Source organism: Marmota flaviventris, chromosome 18 (genome assembly GCF_047511675.1).
Source record: "Marmota flaviventris isolate mMarFla1 chromosome 18, mMarFla1.hap1, whole genome shotgun sequence".
Taxonomy (NCBI): Eukaryota; Metazoa; Chordata; class Mammalia; order Rodentia; family Sciuridae; genus Marmota; species Marmota flaviventris.
The window spans coordinates 12977683-12997827 of NC_092515.1; the positions used below are offsets into that span (position 1 = coordinate 12977683).

At 43.0% G+C, this 20145-nt stretch overlaps 2 pseudogenes; one reads left to right on the plus strand and one right to left on the minus strand.

Moving 5' to 3' along the window:
* LOC114079404 (cytochrome P450 2B11-like) overlaps positions 1–20145 on the minus strand; it is a 267418-nt pseudogene that overhangs the window by 224815 nt on the left and 22458 nt on the right.
* On the plus strand, positions 4734–14484 carry LOC114078925 (cytochrome P450 2B4-like; annotated as a pseudogene).

A 20145-nucleotide genomic window follows, 5' to 3' on the forward strand; every position in this document is an offset into this window, starting at 1 on the left:
TTTCTTCTGTAAGGTATGGAACAGGTTAAATAACTCTTGTGATGGTGTGTATGTACCCAATAGTTGATGTTTCAATATTTTTTGTAACTCCACCTGCATATAAGCTATCAAAATAAATATTAATTGGCTCATTTGCAAAATGAGTTAAAGCACAAATGAGAGCCTGAAATTTTGTTCATTGTGCAGAAGTATATGATGTTTGTATTACCTCTGTATGAGCATGGCTATAAAAACCCGATTTACCTGAGCTTGACACGTCAGTGAACACTGTTAGTGCCCCAACTATTGAATGAGCATGCCCAATTTTTGGAAAAATAAATGCAGTTACCAAGGCGAATTGGATAATTTTATCATGAGGATAATGACTTTCTATTTGGCCAGGAAAATTAGCAAAAGCTACTTGCCAGTATTAGAAGTTTGGAAAAGCCAGCCATTCTGTTGAGTAGACAAGAGAACAACAAGGACACTAGGTTCTGATCCAACCAAGTGTAAAACTCATGTTCTCCCTTTAATAACTAACTGAGCAACAAAATCATGGAAAGGATTAATGACTTTTGAGGAGAATGAGCTCAAGTGGAGCCATTCAATAACTCCCAATGATGGCCATATTGCTCCTATAGGAGCACGAGCAGTGGGAAACATTTACAGATACATAGGCTCTTTGGGGTTAATCCTAGTAAGCTGGGCATTTTTAATAGCAAATTCAGCCTTCCTTATGGCCATCCTTGCTTCTGTTGTGAGCTGACGAGAAGTTGGAGAAGGGTCCCTCTGTAAGATCTGAAACAAAGGAGTCAAATCTGCAGTAGTTAGTTTTAAAGATGGTCTCAGCCAATTAATATCACTAATAATTTTTGAAAATCACCAAGGGTGTGTAACCCTTTAACTCTTATTTGTAAGTTTTGAGGACTAACTGTGTGTCCTTCTATTATATTACCTACATACCGAAAAAGAGATGTCTTGCACATTTTCAGATGCTATGCACAAACCCATTGCAAGAAGTGAAGTTTCTAACTGGGCAAAAACTTTTAAAAGTACATCTCGACTAGCATAAGCTAAAAGTATGTCATCCATAAAAATGAATAATATGTACATCAGGGAATTTTCCCCTTACAGGCGTGATAGCTTGTGCCACAAAATTTTGACAAAGGGTTGGACTATTACACATACCCTGAGGTAAAACCTTCCCACAGTATCTCTTAACTGGTTTCTTAAAAATTATTGCTGGAACACTAAAAGCAAATTTTTTTATAACCATCTGGATGCAAGGGTATAGTGAAAAAACAATCTTAGATCTACCACCATTAGGTGATAATCAAAAGGAATTGCTGTAAGAGAAGGAAGCCCTGGCTGCAAGTCTCTCATGGGCTCAATGATGCAATTAATTGCCCTAAGATTTTGAAGCAACCTCCCTTTAGCAGACTTCTTAATCACAAAAACTGGTGTATTCCAGGGACTAAAAGTAGTTCAATATGGCCAGCCTGAAGTTGTTCCTGGACCAAAATATTGACTATTTTAAGTTTCTCCCCTGTTACGGACCACTAACAAACCCATCTGGCTCTTCTGTAATCCAGTTAATCTTTTCTGCTGTGTTTTGGGCTGGGAAGGAAGTCAGTGCAAAGCAGCCAAAAAGTTTGATTGGGTGAATTAACTTGTCTTCTCTGAGAAGACTGAGTTATAGGTAAATACCTTTATTGTGAATTCCCTTCAAATTTCATAAGAGAAATAAATCATTGATTAAATATCTGAGGTTACAAAAAAGATTTTAGAGTTATTAGTAACAAACCCAGCCTGCTCAGAATATATTGACCCCATAAATAAAAGCATCCAAAACAGGTTTAACGATTCCAGAATTACCATCTTTATCCTCCCACTGAAGCTACTGAGCACTCTGAGTAGGTTGATAAATTTGGGCAATTCCTTCTAAGCTGGCAGATGCAAAATGTAAGGGCCACTTCTTTGGCCAGTACCTGCTAGAAATGACTGATTTGTTTGCTCCTGTATCAAGAACACCTGTGAAATTTTTATGGTTGATTTTAAGACCCAATAGAGGGCGCTCCTGTCTAATCAAGTGAGTCCAATAAGCCTGGTTGGGCGGGGGTGGGGTAAGGGACCTGGAAGTTGGCTCTTCTTCCTGTGTAAACTGTAACGCCTCTACTGTTTGGCGGCCTGGGCAGGTCCCACCTCCAGTTTCCCAGCAGCGGTGGGCTGGCCACTTCCACTGCCTGCTGGGGCCATCCCATGCCAAGTGGTCACCTCTCCAATAGCACCTGAGCCAACCAGGTGAATCTCCCCAGTTGCATGGCGATCCATAGTCCCTATTCATGCGCCCAGTCTTTCCACAGTTACAACATTGCCTCTGAGAATTGCATCTCCTAGACTGAGGCTGTAAAGCTTTTTTCAAAGCTGTGGTGATCATTAAGCCTTGCAATTGCATCGGACCCACATGAGAACAAAAGCGGATCAATTCAGAAAGAGTTCCTTTTTTTACGATGTGGTCAGATAATTTCCTGCCAGACTTTATTGGCATTTTCGAAAGCTCCCTGCTTGATTAGGACCTCAGAAGCATTTGTCTCACCAATCATCTGGTTAGCTGCTTGATAAAGGCTGCTACAAAATCTGAGATTTTCTCCTTTGGTCCTTGCTGGATCTGACTGAAATCTAAGATTTTTTTCACCTTTATTGGGTAATTTTCTCCAGGCCTGTCTGGCATATATATTAATTTGATTATAAATTGGTAAATCATAATTTAACTGTTGCTCTATATCAGCAAATTGTCCTGTTCCTGTTAACATTTCTACGGGAATATCAACACTGTGCTTGTGGTTTCTTTTGGCTTGCTCAGTACAAAAATCTATCCAATTTGGGCTCCACAGTAAAAAATCAACTGCAGACAGACACGCTCTGGCTAGTGTGATCCAGTTGTGAGGTGGTAATGCCCCACTACAGATTAATTCAATCAGGCTCTGAACAAAAGGGGAATTTGGGCCATATGTGGTGTGGGGAGCCATTCTCACACGTGACTGGGCAACTCGCGGTTTGGGTCTGAGGCGCTCTGGCTAAACTGTGTCGGAGCTTTCCCGGCCCTCTCCTGGTGCGAGAGCCTGTCCGTGTGGGGGTGTGACTTGACCACTGACCCTGGGGCCAATCACTGACCCTGACCTTGGAGTGCGGCCCCCCTCAACCTTCATTGGATGGAATTCTCCCCTGAATTTCTTGTTCCCCAATAAAAGGCTACTCCCTGGCGTGCTCCCTCTCTCTCTCTCCTGCTAGCCCTGAGTAATCCTTGCTGCCCTACCGGGTGGTTCGAGGTGGGAACTAGAGGGGGAGCCGTCTGGGACCTGGTCATAGAAAAAGGTAACTGAGTCTGTGTGTTTTATTTCGATCTCACTATTTAACTTTTATGCCAAGAACCTCTTTAATGAAACCAGTGTGCTGGTCGCATGGTGGAAATGTGGATCAAGCAGACTTTAGCTCTTTCATTCTGTGGTTTAAAAGGAACCACAGCATGAATTTAAACACGCTGGTTTTGTTTGTCTATCTGCTCAAAAATTGGAGCAAGCTGGAACCCTGTGATGTCCTTTTCCTCTCCCAATTTTCCTCTCCTAAGACCTACGTTGGAGTGGGGAAAGTTTGGTTACAGCTGTGTCGGGAAAGCAAACCTTTCTCCCAGAGGGAACTGGCTGTATGTGAATGGTGGAGGCAGGACCACCCAAACGTGGATTATTAAAACCCATTTTTAGTTCACTTTCTGCATTGGACTGGGAACCCTCAGAATTCCACACAGCACCTCGAGGTCCCCCACACCGCGGACGCGGTCTTGCCCGATGTGGTCCTCCCGCTGCTGTTCCTGGCTGCCTGTCCCTGCGGCTTCTCTCTGGGGAGGGGCCTCCTCAGCCCACGTGTCCTGAAGCAGCAGGATTCCACGGTGGCACCTTGGATCCCTGGATATTTATTTGAAATCTTCTGAAATCAAACCAACATCCAAAGCCTGACCTCCCATGTCAGGAGGGGACCCCACCATTTTGCCTGTGGCTTATTGATGGTCATGTCCCCAGGCGCCTTATCAGAGGGACTGCTAGCTCTGTGAAGGGACAGCCTGCCATCTCCTTCACTGCTGTCCTCGGAGTGCCCCAGCAGTGTGCGGCCTCTGATGGGCCTTCAAAATACCTGGTGGGGTGTGCGTGGATAAAAGACAACATCAGCCACCCTCCACCCAACCCAAACGCAACCAGACCTCTGCCATCAGACCATGTCACCTCTGTGGGTCACTGTCTTTTAATACCCAGAATAACTTCCTGCCACCAAAGGGCTCAGGGAGGCCCCCATTCTGCCTGCCAGGTCTCTTCACCTCTCATGCTGGATGACATCCCCTGATGAAAATGGCTGAGAGCCACTTAGCAATGGAACCACTCGAAACCAGCCTGGACAGATCCCACCCATTGGCATGTCCTTGAGGGACATGTGACACATTCCAGGGCTTTCCTCATGGAGCTGTCTCCTGGCAGCTAGTGGCCAATGGGAAGCTGGCTTTGGGACTCAACACTGAGAACTAAACATGTGACCTACACAGTGCCTGCCTTCCCTGGGCTCCCTGTAGCCTCTGAAGAGTCACTTGGAGCTCTGCCAAGGTAGATTCCTGGCATAGCCTCCTCCACCAACCATAGAAATTAAATAAACAAAATAGTCTGTCTTGTAAGGGGAGCAGAAGAGCAGACAGCAGGCATAGAGGGACAATGATTCTGTCCAGCTTCCTACTCTTCATTGTCCTCATTACCCTCTTTTTTCTCTGGGTCTGGGGCTGCCCCACCTCCAAGGGCCACCTGCCTCCTGGACCCTGGCCTCTACCCTTCCTGGGAAACATTTTGCAAATAGACCCTAAAGGCTTTCTCAAGTCCTTCCAGGCGGTGAGATGGAAGGGAGAAGGAGGAACAAGGGAGGGAGTGGGTGGAGGGGAAGCCGCTCAAGGCAGCAAGATAGTTGAGGGTGTAACTTGGGGTGGAAGTCTCCAGACCAGCTTGGGAATTCTCTTTCAGCCATGATCTGGCCCCATAGGCAGGCAGAGAAGCTTCTGGAGTCCGTAGGAGAGAATGCATGAAGGGAGGATAGACCAGAGGGGGACATTCTGATAGACTTGGGACTTTTGAGTAGTGGTCCTGCAGTGGGGACAGGAGAAGTCCTGGAGACTCAGTGTGGGGAGTATGATTCATAAAATTCAGAGCTGAGAAAATTATTGAGAAAGCGGAGACAAAGACCACCTGGGGAAGGACATGGTGTGAGACTTGGATGAAGCTACAGAGGTCAAGTTTGGGTTCTTCCCTGACAGGGTTGCAGGAAGCAGGGCTCAGGCTCCATTAGAAGAAGTGGTCCATGTGTAAGACCAGAAGATCCTTCTCTTGGGTTCAATAGTGAGATCTGGACCCTGTGTCCACAGCTGTGGGAGAAATATGGGGACGTCTTCACAGTGCACCTGGGACCCCGGCCAGCTGTCATCCTGTGTGGATATGAGGCCATGAGGGAGGCTCTGGTGGATCCAGCTGAGGCTTTTTCTGGCCAAGGGCTCATTGCCATCACTGACTCCATCTTCCAGGGAACTGGTGAATGGGGCACAGGGTGGGGACTGGGGTGACCTGGGAATGCATAAGTCCTCCCAACCTTCCTTCTGTGCCCCATGGTGTGAGTTTTGCCAATGGAAAGTCTTGGAAGGTCCTCCGGCGGTTCTGTCTGACCATCATGAAGGACTTTGGGATGGGGAAGAGGAGCACTGAGGAGAGAATCAAGGAGGAAGCTCAAAATTTGGTGGAGGAGCTGTGAAAATCCCAGGGTGAGTCCCTGGGCATGGGTCCCATAGGGGCAGGGAAATGTGGATGCAGAAAGAGAGGAGAGAGGAAGAGAGTGAGAAAAGTTCAGGATACAAAGAAACATCTAGAAATAGAAATTTCAAGGGAAAAACTTAGAAATGAAAGAGCCAAAGATATAAATAGAGCCAGGGTAGACATAAAACATTAGTGAGGCAATGGAGAGGGATATATGAAAGACTGGGACAGAAAGAGAACCGACAGTCTCAGAGAAAGAATCAGAGACAAGAAAGACAGAGAGACACAGATACACAAAGAAACACAGACCAAGAGAGAAACCAAAAGAATAAGAGACAGAGAGAGGAAGATGTACAGAGAGAAAAGCTTAGACTCAAAGGCCAAGTGATAGATGGACTGACTGTCCAAGGGACAGAGAAACCAACCTCACTGTGAAGATGTTGCCTCTTTAACTCCGTCTCGGCCAACATCATCTGCGCCATTGTCTTTGGTGAACATTTTCATTACCAAGACCCCAAGTTCCTATGTCTGCTGAGTTTACTGAATGAAACCTTCACCATCCTCAGCTCCTTTTACAGCCAGGTGAGGTCAAAGATTCCAGGATGGGCCAGAATCTGAGTAGATGGATCCTAGGATGGGACCGGGTTCTCCCTTTCCAGAGCTCAGAAGCAAGAAGGCTGGGTGGTTTCGGGTATCTGAAGGGGAAGGAGAGGAGCTTACTTTAATCTCTCCCTGCTGCTAACAGGCCAACAGGGTCCCTTCTAGCATCTGTGGTGCCTCTGTAATAAGAATTTGAAAATGGCACCCCTTCCTCGAGCAAAAACACTGTTTAAATTCATTTACTATGGCACAGCCCAGGAAGCTCTGCCCTGGGGAGATTTCCAGGTCCTGGCTTTGGGCACACATGCAGTCTTGCTTTACCTTCTCACACACACTCCGGTCCTTGGACTCCCAGGTAATCACCGCCACCAGCCCTGCACACACTTTACCCCCTACACTCTCCAGGAGAGGTGATAAGTCAGGTTGGGGGTAGGAATTAGGTGTGGGTGGTGAGAGATCCCAGCTACATAGAAAGCTGAAGCAGGAGGATTACTAGTCAGTCTCAGCAACTTAGCAAGACCCTGTCTCAAAATAAAAAAATAAAATGGGCCGGGGCTGTAGCTCAATGGTAAGTGCCCCTTGGTTCAATCTCCTGTATATACTCCCCCTCCCCCAAAGTGATTTGGGTGTGGCCCTGTGTGCGCACACACACACATGTGTATGTATGATGTGTTCCCGCATGCTCAACTGGGAAACACATTCCCCCTTTCCATGAGCTTGGCTTTAGAATGTCCTAGTGTTGCGGAAGGCACAACTTCAAGGCTGCCAGTGGATGCCCAGGGCCCCAGCACCAGCCTATAGAGAGCACAACAGGTTCTTGGAGTTTCTTTTCTCACTTTAGGTGTTTGAACTCCTCTCCAGAATCCTGAAGCATTTGCCTGGCCCCCATACTCGTATGTGCAGAATCATTCAAGAACTAAAAGATTTTATCACTGAGAACATTGAGGGGCACCGAGAAACCTTGGACCCCCATGCCCCCCAGGACTTCATTGAATCCTTTCTGCTCCACATGGACAAGGCAAGGCCAGCCTGGATTGGGGCTGGGTGGAAATGAGAGTGTGGGGATCCTACTGACGCTGAGCTGGTAGTTTGTGCGTTAAGTATTGGATACTTCCTTACCTTGTTAATTGAGCCACTGGCATCACCTCCACGCCCCCAACCCAGTTCTTTGTCAGCCTTCCCAACAATGACTTCTGAGACTTCTAACTGAAGAGTTATTGGGCTCAGGACCCCACTCCCTCCCCTTCCTCTCATTCTAATTGGTCAGAGGCCCTCCTCTGTGTTCTTATTGGCCTGGGTTCATGTCCATTCTCACTGCTCTGGCAAATGTCATACAAGGTGTTAAGTAGTTTAATTATAATCCCTGGAGCGACATCTGCAACCACCAATCAGGAAGCAAAGATACCCGAGAACAGAGACCAATCACAAAGCTGCAGCAATAATTAGGCAATGGTGCTTACTGAGTGTTTACAATCATAATATTAAAAACCCCTTGCAATGAAGTGAGGAACAGAGAGGTCATGTTTTTTTGTCCCAGAATAAAAAAAAAAAAAGAGGAAATGGCAGGACCTGAGTTTAAACCCAGGAATTCTGGCCTCAAAGCTATGCTGTTGCTACTTTGTAGACAGACCTTGAATACAGGAAAGAGGAAATAAGAAAACCTGGTATAGGGCAACCTCAGGGATGGAGGGTAAAAGACCCAGAAACTGGAAGTTTATGCAAGGAGAGATGTTAAGGATTATCAACCTTCACCGACAGGGGCAATTTGTTCCTGAGAGTGAGTTCCACCATAAGAACCTCGTGCACATGGTGCTCTTCCTGTTCTTCGCTGGAACAGAGACCTCCAGCACCACCCTCCACTATGGACTCTTATTGCTTCTGAAGAACCCAGATGTCCTGGGTGAGCAGGTCCTCTCTATTGGGGGAGGAGGGGAGGGCGGTCCAGGATGGCTCTACCTAAGGTGGAAGGTGGTTGGTTAGTGGGTAAAAACAGATTTCAATTCTGATGAGTCAGGAAAAATAAAAGAATCCACCCCAAGCCAGATGTAACACTTATAATAAATTGTAGCCACTGAAAGCACTTTGAAGTTGACAAGGTGCTTTACAGGTGACAAAATATTTTCATTCAAATGTAGTTTAAAAGTTACTTTTGTGTTTTATGACTTGTTTTGCAATTTGCAAAAGAGGTTTGCAAAGCATGCGCAGGTCACAAAGCATTACCTTTTTGCAAAGCACTTTGCACTCTGCAAAAATCATGTGTCTCTCGAAAGAAAACCCTGAGGTTCACAAGCAACTTGACAATTTGGAGTATATTGCTGATTTATGATGAATTTAAAAGCTTTTTGATGCTTGTGCTGATGGTCTGCAGAGCAGACTTGGAGAAACTCTCATAGAATCAAAACTGCTTCCCCAGAATGGGAAAGTGACTTACCCAAGATCACAGAAAGAGTCAATGAGAGAAAAAGATATGACATTCATTCCAGACACAACTCATTCTCAGTAAAAGAAGAAGAAAAAGGAGGGTGTGACCTTAAGTGTTGAATTAATTTCCACTCAACCAATGTCTCCTAATTAGAATGGAAGAATTAGACAGGAATTATCCCTAAAGGAGGCATTGACTTTCTTTTCTGATGCTTTCTTTGAGAAGGAGTGATGATACCTTAAGGAACAGTCCTCTCCTCCCCCAGCCTGAGGCCACTCTTCAGGTGCCTTTGTTGACCCATTTGTTGCGGTTTTCACTGATGTGGCTCCTCCCACACCCTCTCCATTTCAGAGAAAGTCCAGGCAGAGATTGACAGGGTGATTGGCCAACACCGTCTTCCTGCCCTTGAGGATCGAGCAAAAATGCCTTATACGGATGCTGTCATCCATGAGATCCAGAGATACAGTGACCTCATCCCACTTGGTATTCCACACTCTGTCATTCAGGACACCAACTTCCAAGGATATCTTCTCCCTAAGGTGAGACCTGCAGGGCCACAGAATCATGGATGGAGGGTGCCTGCTTATGATAGTTGTATAGTCTTATGATAGTTCATGTCTCTGGTCTCTGGGCTATATGGAAGATTTTTATTTCCATATTGTTATGGGGTGATAGAGATTTTGGATATATAGAAAAGTCCTCTCCTTTCCATTCTTTCTTCTTATTTTTTTTACTTTTATTAGATGTTAGAGTTTCTTTTGCTCAAGAAGTAACATATATGTATTGAAATTTGTTCTGATGGAGCTGTCTTTCCTTTCCTCATCTCCCCTAACTTCCTCTTTCATGAGAAGGTGCTGACAGTTTGACATTTTGGCTTCCACACTGCCTTTAAGCTCATATAATCATATACACCATATGTTGACATATACATGAGGTCATACCATGCTATCTCTATCCTTTTGCAGCTGCGTGGACAGTGTGGTATATACTTATGTTCACACCAACACATTTTGCTTTGATTTTTATTTTATGTGTTGGTGAGGATTCCTTTTTATAATCTCATAGTTACACATCCTTAGGTCAGTGCCAGTGGTTCCAACTCATTCCATTCTCCCATGGTGCCGTATGTTCCCGAGTTGGAAGTATTTAGAGATGATGTTCACAATATCACACAACCCTAATCCCCAACTCATCAGATCGGATTCTGGTTCCAGTGATGGTGTACAGTGCTTGGCAGTTTCAGCAAAGCCAGATGGGAACATGTGGTTGATGGATCATGGGGAAGTCCAAAGGGTCTTAGGGGAAGAGGGATCAGAGTGGTCAGTAGGGATATCCAGAAGGCCCAGGACACAACTATTAATGAAACAGGGCAGAATTATTTCAGTAATTTAGCCTCCAACTGCAGAGCCTCATTGTGGGTAAAGCTTGTTGTCAACTGTGGATGTACAGTCATTGATTCGGTTATACCTTATTGATGGCCATTTGGCTCTCTTGAATTTGATACCCTCTCAGAACACTACTGTGTATCCTGTCATGAGCACTGTCCTCCATGAGCCACGCCACTTTGAGAAGCCAGACACATTCTACCCTGGACACTTCCTGGATGCCAAGGGCAACTTTAGGAAACAGGAAGCCTTTATTCCTTTTTCCATGGGTGAGCTTCTCCCTTCTCACTAATGAGACTGTTGTGTGTGATTTTTCTCCTTTTGTCCATATTAAGCACTGGGTGGAAAAGATGAGGATTTTGAAGGGAGAAGGGGAATGATGGAAGAGAAAGGCACAGACTAAGTTGATGGTGGAGATAAAGGTAAAAAAAAAAAAAACCTCAAGATGCACACACATGCATAAGCACAGGAAAACCAAACAAATGAATGACCTGTCATGGAGCACCTGTTATGAATCAGGAATCAGGAAAGGCATTTTCATTTTTTCCCAATTTTTATACAGACAAGAAAGTAGTTAAGATGAAGATGAAAACCACCTGTGATTGACCAACAAAAACATACTTGTTGGTATTACAGAAGGTGTCCAAATTACACATATTTGCACATATGAAGTTAGGCGATGGAGAGCTAGTAGCTAGCTAGCTGGATAATAGGTAGATATGTGAACAAAAGATTTAAAGAAAATAAGGAGGTGGAAAGGATGTGACGAGACAGAAAATGTATTGAGTTCTTTTTTTGTTAGTCAGTGGTTGAAATCTACACCCAAGACTAGAGTGAGGGACAGCAGGAACTTAGGCCACAAAATTTAAGGAGTGTTCATGTTCAATCATGTGAAGATCCCTTTTCAATGGCTTATCCACTAATTTAACTTTAAGCAACTGGCTTGAAATTTATCATATACTCAAACTTTAAAATCCCTTAAGCCTATTTCTGTTATATGGATATTAGTGCACAGTCATGCTGATCCACTGCCTTGCCTGTCTTTTCTAGCTGTACCATCCATATTGTGCAAATCATCGTGCTTTACAGTGTTTTAATATTTCACAGGGCTTGGTCCTCCTCCATCACTCTGGTTTTTCCATCTCCTATGGGTCTTCTAACATGTTTTTTTTTCTTCCAACTACACTCTAGTATTATTTTGTGAAGGTCCCCCCCAAACCCACAGTGATTTTGTGAGGATTAACATAAATTTGTAGATGAATTGGGATGCCTTTGGAATTTGGAAACTTCACATTATGAAGTATCTTAGACAAAATAGTGTGAGTCTCCATCCAGTCAGCCCTTATGTCACTTAAGTATATCATTTGCACTTTTTATTTTTTTTAAGTCTGAGTTTTTCACATTTCTTTCTAAATTTATGCCTCCATTTAAATCTCCATGGTAGAAGGTTTTGGTATTGCTCATAAAACCTTTTCTTATGGTATTTTAAGTTGCTTTAAGTAGAATATCTGAAAGCCATGGATTTGTATATATTTCTGCTGCAATAAGACAGTTTCCTAACATGTTTATCACTAATAGCTTTTCATAGATTTTCTTGGGCTTTCCAGATCATAATATCTGCAAGTGATATTTTGATCTAATCTTTTCTTACATTAAATCCATATATTGTGTTTTCCCTAACATCATGGACTAGTACTTGTCTGATTCCTAACTTTAAGTAAATAAAATAAAATAAAATAAAATAAAAAGATGGCATGGTGGTGCACACCTGTAATCCCAGCAGCTCAGGAGACTGAGGCAGGAGGATTGTGCGTTCAAAGCCAGCCTCAGCAACTTAGCAAGGTTTAGATACAGTGAGACCCTGTATCTAAATTAAATACAAAAAAGGGCTGGAGATGTGGCTCAGTGGTTGAGTGCCCCTGAGGTCAATCCCCAGTACCAAAAAAATAAGTAAGTAAATAAAAATTTAAAAAATCAGTTTTCTCTATTAAGCTTACTGCTGGCCATGGTCTTTTCCACACATTTTATGATTATGCTATCATATTTCTGTTATAAATTTATCTCAGTTTTAAATCAAATTAAGGAAAGATCTCCCTCTCTTTTTCACAAAGGGTTTTTTTTAATTGTTGTTGTTGTTGTTTTGTTTTTTAGCTTTTAATCAGGATTTGGTGTTGAGTATTCTCAAGTATATCCTCAACTCCTGTCAAGATGACCAAACTGTTGTTTTCTTTGATCTATTAAGAAATAGATGTGTTACAGATGAATCATATGTTCCTCTGTAAAACTGGAATCAGAGACGCCCAGGAGAGCAGGGGGTTTGCCCAAGGCCCAGTGGGAAGCCATGGCCTATGTCAGTCAGGGGAGCTACTCTGTGATCGACAACCTGAACATCTCCACAGCTCAAGGCTGCAAAGTTAATTTCAGGCTTAAGCTGTATGTCCATCTCAGCTGGCAGGGGCCTGGATTTACCATAGTAATGTGGAGACTGGGGCAGATGGGGACTTTATCCTGCCGTGTGCTGAATCAAAGAAGAAATTACAACACACATCAATTTATTCCTCACTTCATTGACCAAAGCAATTCCCATTCAAGCTCACCATGACAGGGATGCTTAATGCACCGTGAGATGTGCCACAAATATTTCTGAAAGATGACACAGTGTGGAGAGCAATGATGGTGAATGGGAGAAAAGTGTCTGAAATTGTGGTCTCTGATGACCTCATGGTTGTGGCATGCTTGGTGCCTTGGGAAGTTTCAGTGAAAAGGTGCAAGATGCCTAGCTACTGTGGTAATGCCCTTCACAAGGAGGCTCTGTGCTAGGGTCTTATCAGCCTCGACCTTGATCTCAGGCACAAGGCTCCTGAGAATAGAGAAACTTTCTTGCTAGATAACCACAATGTTTCACAAGCTCCCTCCTGAACCTGCCCACCTAACAGTAACTTTAAAGGATGGACTTTCTAGAGAGCTACACAAAGCTCCTAACATTGCACATAACAACTATAGAATGTAACTGCAGAAAAGCTGCATAATGTTGCTAACTCTGAAACTTTCATGAAAACTTTCAAGAATAATGCTTGCATACTCTTTAATCTGATAATAAGTCATATATAAATAAAGATTGTTGACATAATTCTTTAGACCTACTTCTCCATCAGAGAGCAGTGCTCCACCTGACCCCAGCTGTATCTTCAAAAGCATCTATACATTTGTGAGTGTTTATTTTTCTTATCCATCTTCGCTCCTCACTAGAACCTGATGGATTGGCCATGCTGGTCATGGCCACACAGTTTATGGTGCTCTGAAAGGCAACTCTCCAGGCTTCCTCGCTTCCCCAGGAAGCTGCAGTCAACAGGTTGCAGCCCAAACTGTGCCCAGCCCAGGGACATAGGCATATGTCCATCAGTCAATCAGAATAGTTACCATTGGTGTGCTGGAACAGGATCTAGGAGGCTTACTGGATGGGCTGCTGACTAGGGAAGAGCCTTGGGACCTGGGCAAGGAGTCGTGGTGAGCCAGACCAGTAGCTTTGAGTAGCCACTGTATAACAATCCCTTTAGAAGTAGTTGGATATTCTAACAGCCAGTACAGATCTACAGCCTACCCCACCGAATGTCAGCCTAGGAGGGGACCTTGCAGGTCTCAGCTCACCTCTGCTTTCCTCTTGCTGCTTTCCGTAGGACACACTAGAGAGGTTCTTTCATGTTCTTCACGTTTTCTCATAAATTTGCTTAGTTGATAATATACTTAATCAGAGACATACAGAGAAAAGGAGTGTGAAAGAGGCAAAGACAAAGACCAGGAGATGCAGAGATGGTACAGGATAGCCAAGATGAGATGGAACAGAGAGACATTCAGGTTATTTGTATGGAGGACAAGAATATGAACAGAAGTGCTTCATATGTAAATATATGCAAATGAGCATGCAAATATCCAGGGAGAATGGGTGGGACAACCGGGTGCCCTTCCAGAACCCCCCATAATAACACAACCTCTCACGCCCCCAGGACAATGCATCTGTCTGGGAGAGAGCCTGGCCGGCTCTGAGATCTTCCTATTTTTGACCTCCATGCTTCAGAGCTTCTCTTTGGGTTGTCCCAAGGCCCCAGAAGACATCGAACTCACGCCAAAAGGGAACTGGCTGGGAAAGTTGCCCCTTGTGTTTCAACTCTGCTTCCTGCCCCGCCACAGAGAGAAAGAAGGCATGCAGATTTCCTCAGGATCCTTCCATTCAGCCCCCATCTCCAAAAAGAATGAGGCCTCTTGAGCTCCTCCTTGCTCCCTCTCTGCTGTGGAAAATAATTTCTGTAGTCTGTCCTCCATCCAGCATGCTATAGTCTATTTACTTCCAGATGGCCTTCAAAGTTGACCAAGGGAAAAGGGTCAAGAAATACCTTAAAGAACTTAATGTCATGACCCCTGGTTTTCTTCTGCTGCAAGACTAACAAAGTCCTTGATAGCTTTGCTTCTTCAGTCTGAATCTTCAATAAAGAATATTGGCAACTCAGTCTTGAGCTGACTTTTTATAAAAATGAATATGAGTAAGAAGTACACATTAGCTACTGTAAGCGATGGAAATTCTGGGATTTCTTGTTACTGCAGCATAACTTGGCATAAGCTCACTGATAGAATATTGCTGCAGGTGACACAATGAAAGAAGAAAGAAGGACCTGTGGCAGCTGTCATCTCCTGGGAATGAGTGTCACTTCTTGTCTCTCCTTGTATTTTCCATGTACTTCCCCCCAACACACATTTCTTACCTGTATTTTTTCTTTACTTTTCTTTCTGTGAATATGAAAATTTGTGGCGTTTTTTCCTACAATTTTGAGGTCAACACTATCTGACCATTTTTTCTCTTTTGTTTATCTGTTTCTAACTACTACTAATATTGCTTTTGTTTCTATAAAAAGGGTAATGATCCTTTGCTTCATATTCTGTTGACAAAAGCAAACCATGTATTAGTTTCATGTTACTGCATCCAAGATACTGAGGCAACTAATTTATAAACATAAAAGGAATTTTTAAAAATCTCATACTTTGGGGATTTAATGTCATGGAGACCTCAATGGCTCACATTCAGTGAGGACAGAGGATGGTGACACATCATTGCAGGAGTGCTTAAGGTCACATCTTGAGCCAGGAAAGAGGGGTTGGGGGGAGAGGGAGAGAAAGCTAGCAGGTGCAGCTAGCACTTCTTCAAGTGCAAGCCCCCAGTGACCCAAGGACCTCCCACAAAGCCCTATCTCCTAAAGATTCTGCTACCTCCTAATAGTGCCACCTGTGGATCAAGACTTGCACAATTAGGCCTCTGGGAAACACCAGAACCAATATCCAAACCATAGTGCAAGGCTGTGTAACTTCATAGTGAGAGGGGAGATGTAATTTTGACAGGTGTCTGGAGAGGAGAGCATGGGAATATTGGTGCATAACCTAGGAGATTAGCACAAGCTCTGCACAGTCTCTAGAAGTTCATCTCAGTATGCAAGCATCAGCAGGAGAACCACCCTTTTCTCACTATTTCTGGGTAAAGAGGGGACCAGTGTTAGTCTCCCTTCTTTAATCACCAATCTTTCAGAGGTGGCTGAGGCTGTTAGGAATCAGGATTTCTCTGTAACTTCAGTGGTCATTTGAGGACTTGAGGTTGGGGGTGGAGGGACTGCTATTCTAACTGGCTATAACAATAGTAAGGTTTCCCGCAGGGACTGGCACAGGAGAAAACACTTGGCCATCTGCAAAATCACTTTTTACTTTACAAATGCCTTGGCTTATGAACTACCTCATGGGTTACCAAATACTTGGCTGTTTACAAATCACATTCCACCCCTGCTCCCTGGGTACAAAGTATTCTATAATCCAGAAAGAGTTTTGTTACAAAAGTGTTTATCTTTTCCACATTCTTTTTTGCATGCCAAGTATTTAAAAACTTGAAGTATCTTAGATTTTGGATTTTAAGGTACAATGCGGGCAAGATGGTGGTTGAGTCAGAGCCTTCAGTGATCATCTCCTCCCAGACACACCAATGTGAACCTCTATTCATGAACTAAACCTCATGTGAGTTAAGGAAGCCGGGTGCCTAGAGACCATAGTGCCTGGGTTTAGTTAATGAAAAGAGGAATTGAAGAAAGTAGGAAGGAAATATCTGCCTGGGTCACCCCTCCCCTGTCTCCACGCAATGCAATGTGGAAAGAGATGCCTCTGCTTAGTGGAAGGAGAGGGTGTTAAGACGAAGACTCAAACTTGACACCCAGTACCAGGCTTAGTAGAATGGAACACCACATGAGGCAGAGCCCCACAACTCCTACCTCCAGGCTAATACCTGTGGACTGGGCCATTGGAGATGCTTAGCTGGGGGACTGATAACCTACACTACCTCTCCTCTAGCCTGGGACAGAAGAGGAGAGAGCAATAGTGCACCTGCCTGGGAGCAGGGCTACAAGCAATAGGCAAGCCATTAGGGCATGGGCTTCGGTTCTCCCCACTTCTGCTCTGGACTGGGTGGACTGTGAGCCTAGGGCATAACACAGCTTTGCAGTGTTGATGGCTATAGGTGTGGCACAGGAGCCTGGGATGGTCTTTTTGTGGTGAGTCTCTCCAGGGCTTGGGAGAATCCTGCAGGGTGCAGTAGAGGCTGGTGACTGTAGATGAGGCATCTGGGTCTACCCCAGCCCCGGGGAGAGGCTTGTGGAGATGGGCTATTTTAGACCCTGATCCAGTTCATGATGAAAAAGACATCAGCAGTGCCAAAATAGGAACAGCATGCTACCAGAACATTCCTGGCAAACCTGGACTTAGAGTGCCTTCTAGGGCCAAAATAAATATACTGAGTGCAGACTCAGAAATAAACAGCCTGCTTAAAATTTCTGGAAGGACGGACACAAACGAAGGCAGATTATGAAGGCTGGAATAAGTATGTAATTCTTCAGTGAGTGAAGAGGCTTCAGAACAGCAAGCAGCAGACATCTGGAAACCATGAACTTCCACAAAGCCACAACTCACCCAACAGTCACAATAAGTGCCAAACCAAGTTTATGCAGAATGGAGAATTTAAAGCAGCTGCTTTAAGGAAACTCAGTGAGCTTCAAGAAAACACAAATAATTGAACACTCAGAGAAATTTAACAGAGAAGAAAGCAATTAAAAACATTGAACAGCTGGGTGCAGTGGCACATGCCTGGAATCCCACTGGCTTGGGAGGCTTAGGTGGGAGGATCATGAGTTTAAAGCCAGACTCACCAACTCAGTGAGGCCCTGTCTCAAAATAAAAGATATAAAAAGGCTGGGGATGTAGGTCAGTGATTAAGTGCTCCTGTACCCCCCAAAAAAAGAAGAAGAAGAGGAGGAGGAGGAGGAGGAGGAGGAGGAGGAAAAATGTGAAAGGGAACATGAGATTTTCAAATTGTAGAGAGGAATTGAGTGCAAGTGTAGAGATTTTTATTAGTGTACTTTGTTTCTTGTCTTTACAACTTGTTAAGTTATTATCATTTAAAATTACCATAATAAAAAGATGTTGTTTGGGTCTGTGGACATAACTTAGTGGTAGAGCACTTGCTTGGTATATGTGACAACTGAATTTGATCTCCAGAACCCCATCCCCTCACCCCCACAATTTTTTGTAAGTATTTTCCATCAGATGAATATCAGACAAATAAAATGAGTAAGTAGAGAATCAAACAAACACAGTAGAGCAAATCATTTAACTACAAAGGAAGACTGTAAGAGAGATAAAATAAATGAAGGAACTTCAATAAAACCAGGAAACAAAATACAAAATAGCTGTTGGAAGATTTTACTTATAGATAATTACTTTAAATGTAAATGGATTAAATGGTCCAATTAAAAGTCTCAGAGTGACAGAATACATAAAAAAACAAGACCCAAAGTTATGCTGCTTCCAAGAAACTCATCTCACTTCTAAGGACACATATAGGCTGAAAGTGAAGGGATGGAATAAAATATTTCACACAAATGGAGCCCACAAGAAAGCAGGAGTAGCTATATTTATAGCAGGTAAAATAGACTTTAATTCAAAAGTAATAAAAAGAAATAAGGAAAATATTATATAATGATAAAGGGATCAACTTGTCAAGAAGTAATTCCAAACATATTTGCACCCAATATTGGAACAAAAAAAGTATATAAAGCAAATATTAATAGACCTAAAGGGAGAGATAGGGTCTAATACAATAATAGTAGGAGACTTTAAACCTCACTTTCATCAATGGAGATGGCATCCAGAAAACAACAACAACAACAAAGAAACAGCAGAGTTAATTTAATCATAGGCCAAATGGACCTACTAAACATCTATAGGACAGTCTGTCCAACAATTGTAGAACACATATTTTTTCCTCACTAGCAAATGAGACATTCTTCAGGATAGGCTATATTATAGGTCACAAAACAAGCCACAATAAATATTGAAAATTTAAAATTAACTTTTGAGTATTTTTTCCTACTCTAATAAAGTAAAACTACACATCAATAACAAGAAAAACTTTAAAAACTATACAAATACATATAAAGTAAATGACTTACTTTTGAACACCAACAGATCAAGGAAGAAATAAAAAAGGTAATTAAAACTCTCTCTTGAAACAAATGAAAATGCATACACAATATTCCCCAAACCAATTTGGGACATAGTTAGGCTTAGATAAGGTAGTTATGTTGTGTGACCTGGGATAGGTGACTTTGCTGAGCATTATGGGGCCAAGGGTCCACTTCAGGCTATTTTGATAGGGAGTGTATGAGTTAATGCATTTTTACTACCTAGCAGTAAGTGATCAATAAATATTCACGACATCATTCATTTACTGTTGTTAGATCCTATCAATGTTTAGGATAAAAGAGATGGATGGGAATTTCTCTAACCCCTATATTGCCTTTTCACATTCTCAGACCCAAACTTTCCAAAATGTTTTTAGTGGGAAAGAGAGGAAAAGAGAGATTTTATGGAAACTTCCTTCCCTCCCACCTCCCCATCCATTCTTCTGCACAGCCAAGCTTTATCTCTAGGGGCTGTTAACAGGAGATCAATGTTCTCCACTGCCAGAAGGGGGAAGTGGGGAGGGAGGGAGGGAGAGGAGAGAGAAGACGACAGGAGAGGAGAGGAGAGGAGAGTCATCATGATGTTCTTCAGTTCCATCCATTTGCAAGCAGATAACCATAATTTCATTTTTTATGACTTAGTAAAATGTCATTGTCTATATAGACATCACATTTTCTTTCCATTCATCTCTTGGAAGGCACTTGGGATCATTCTATAACTTGGTTATTGTGAATTGCACTACTCTAACTATTGATGTGCCTGTATTAGTACAGTGTGCTTATTTTAGTTCTGTTGGATAACTGCGAAAGAATGGAATATCTAGGTCACATGGTGGTTCTATTCCTAATATTTTGAGGAATCTCCATACTGCTTTTCTAGAATGGTTGTACTAACTTGCAGTCCCACCAACAGTGCATGAGTGTATTCTTCCCTGCCATGTCCTCACAAGCATTTATTTGTATTCTTTTAAAAAATTATTTTTTAGTTATACATGACAGTAGAATCTGTTTTGATATATTTATACAAACATAGAATATATCTGATTTTAATTAGGATCCCAGTCTTGTGGATGTACATGATGTTGAGATTAACTGTGGTATATTCATATATGTACACAGGAAAGTTATATCAATTCATTCTGCTGTCTTTTCTATTCCTATTACCCTTCCCTACCCTTCATTCCCTTTTGTCTAATCCAGTAAACTTCTATGTTGTCCCCCAACCACCCATTGTGGGTTAACATCTAAATATCAAAGAGAACATTCAATCTTTGGATTTTTGGGTTTGCTTATTACACTTAGCATGATAGTCTCTAGATCCATTCATTTAGTGGTGAATGTCATAAACTCATTCTTCTTATTGCTGAGTAATAGTTCATTGT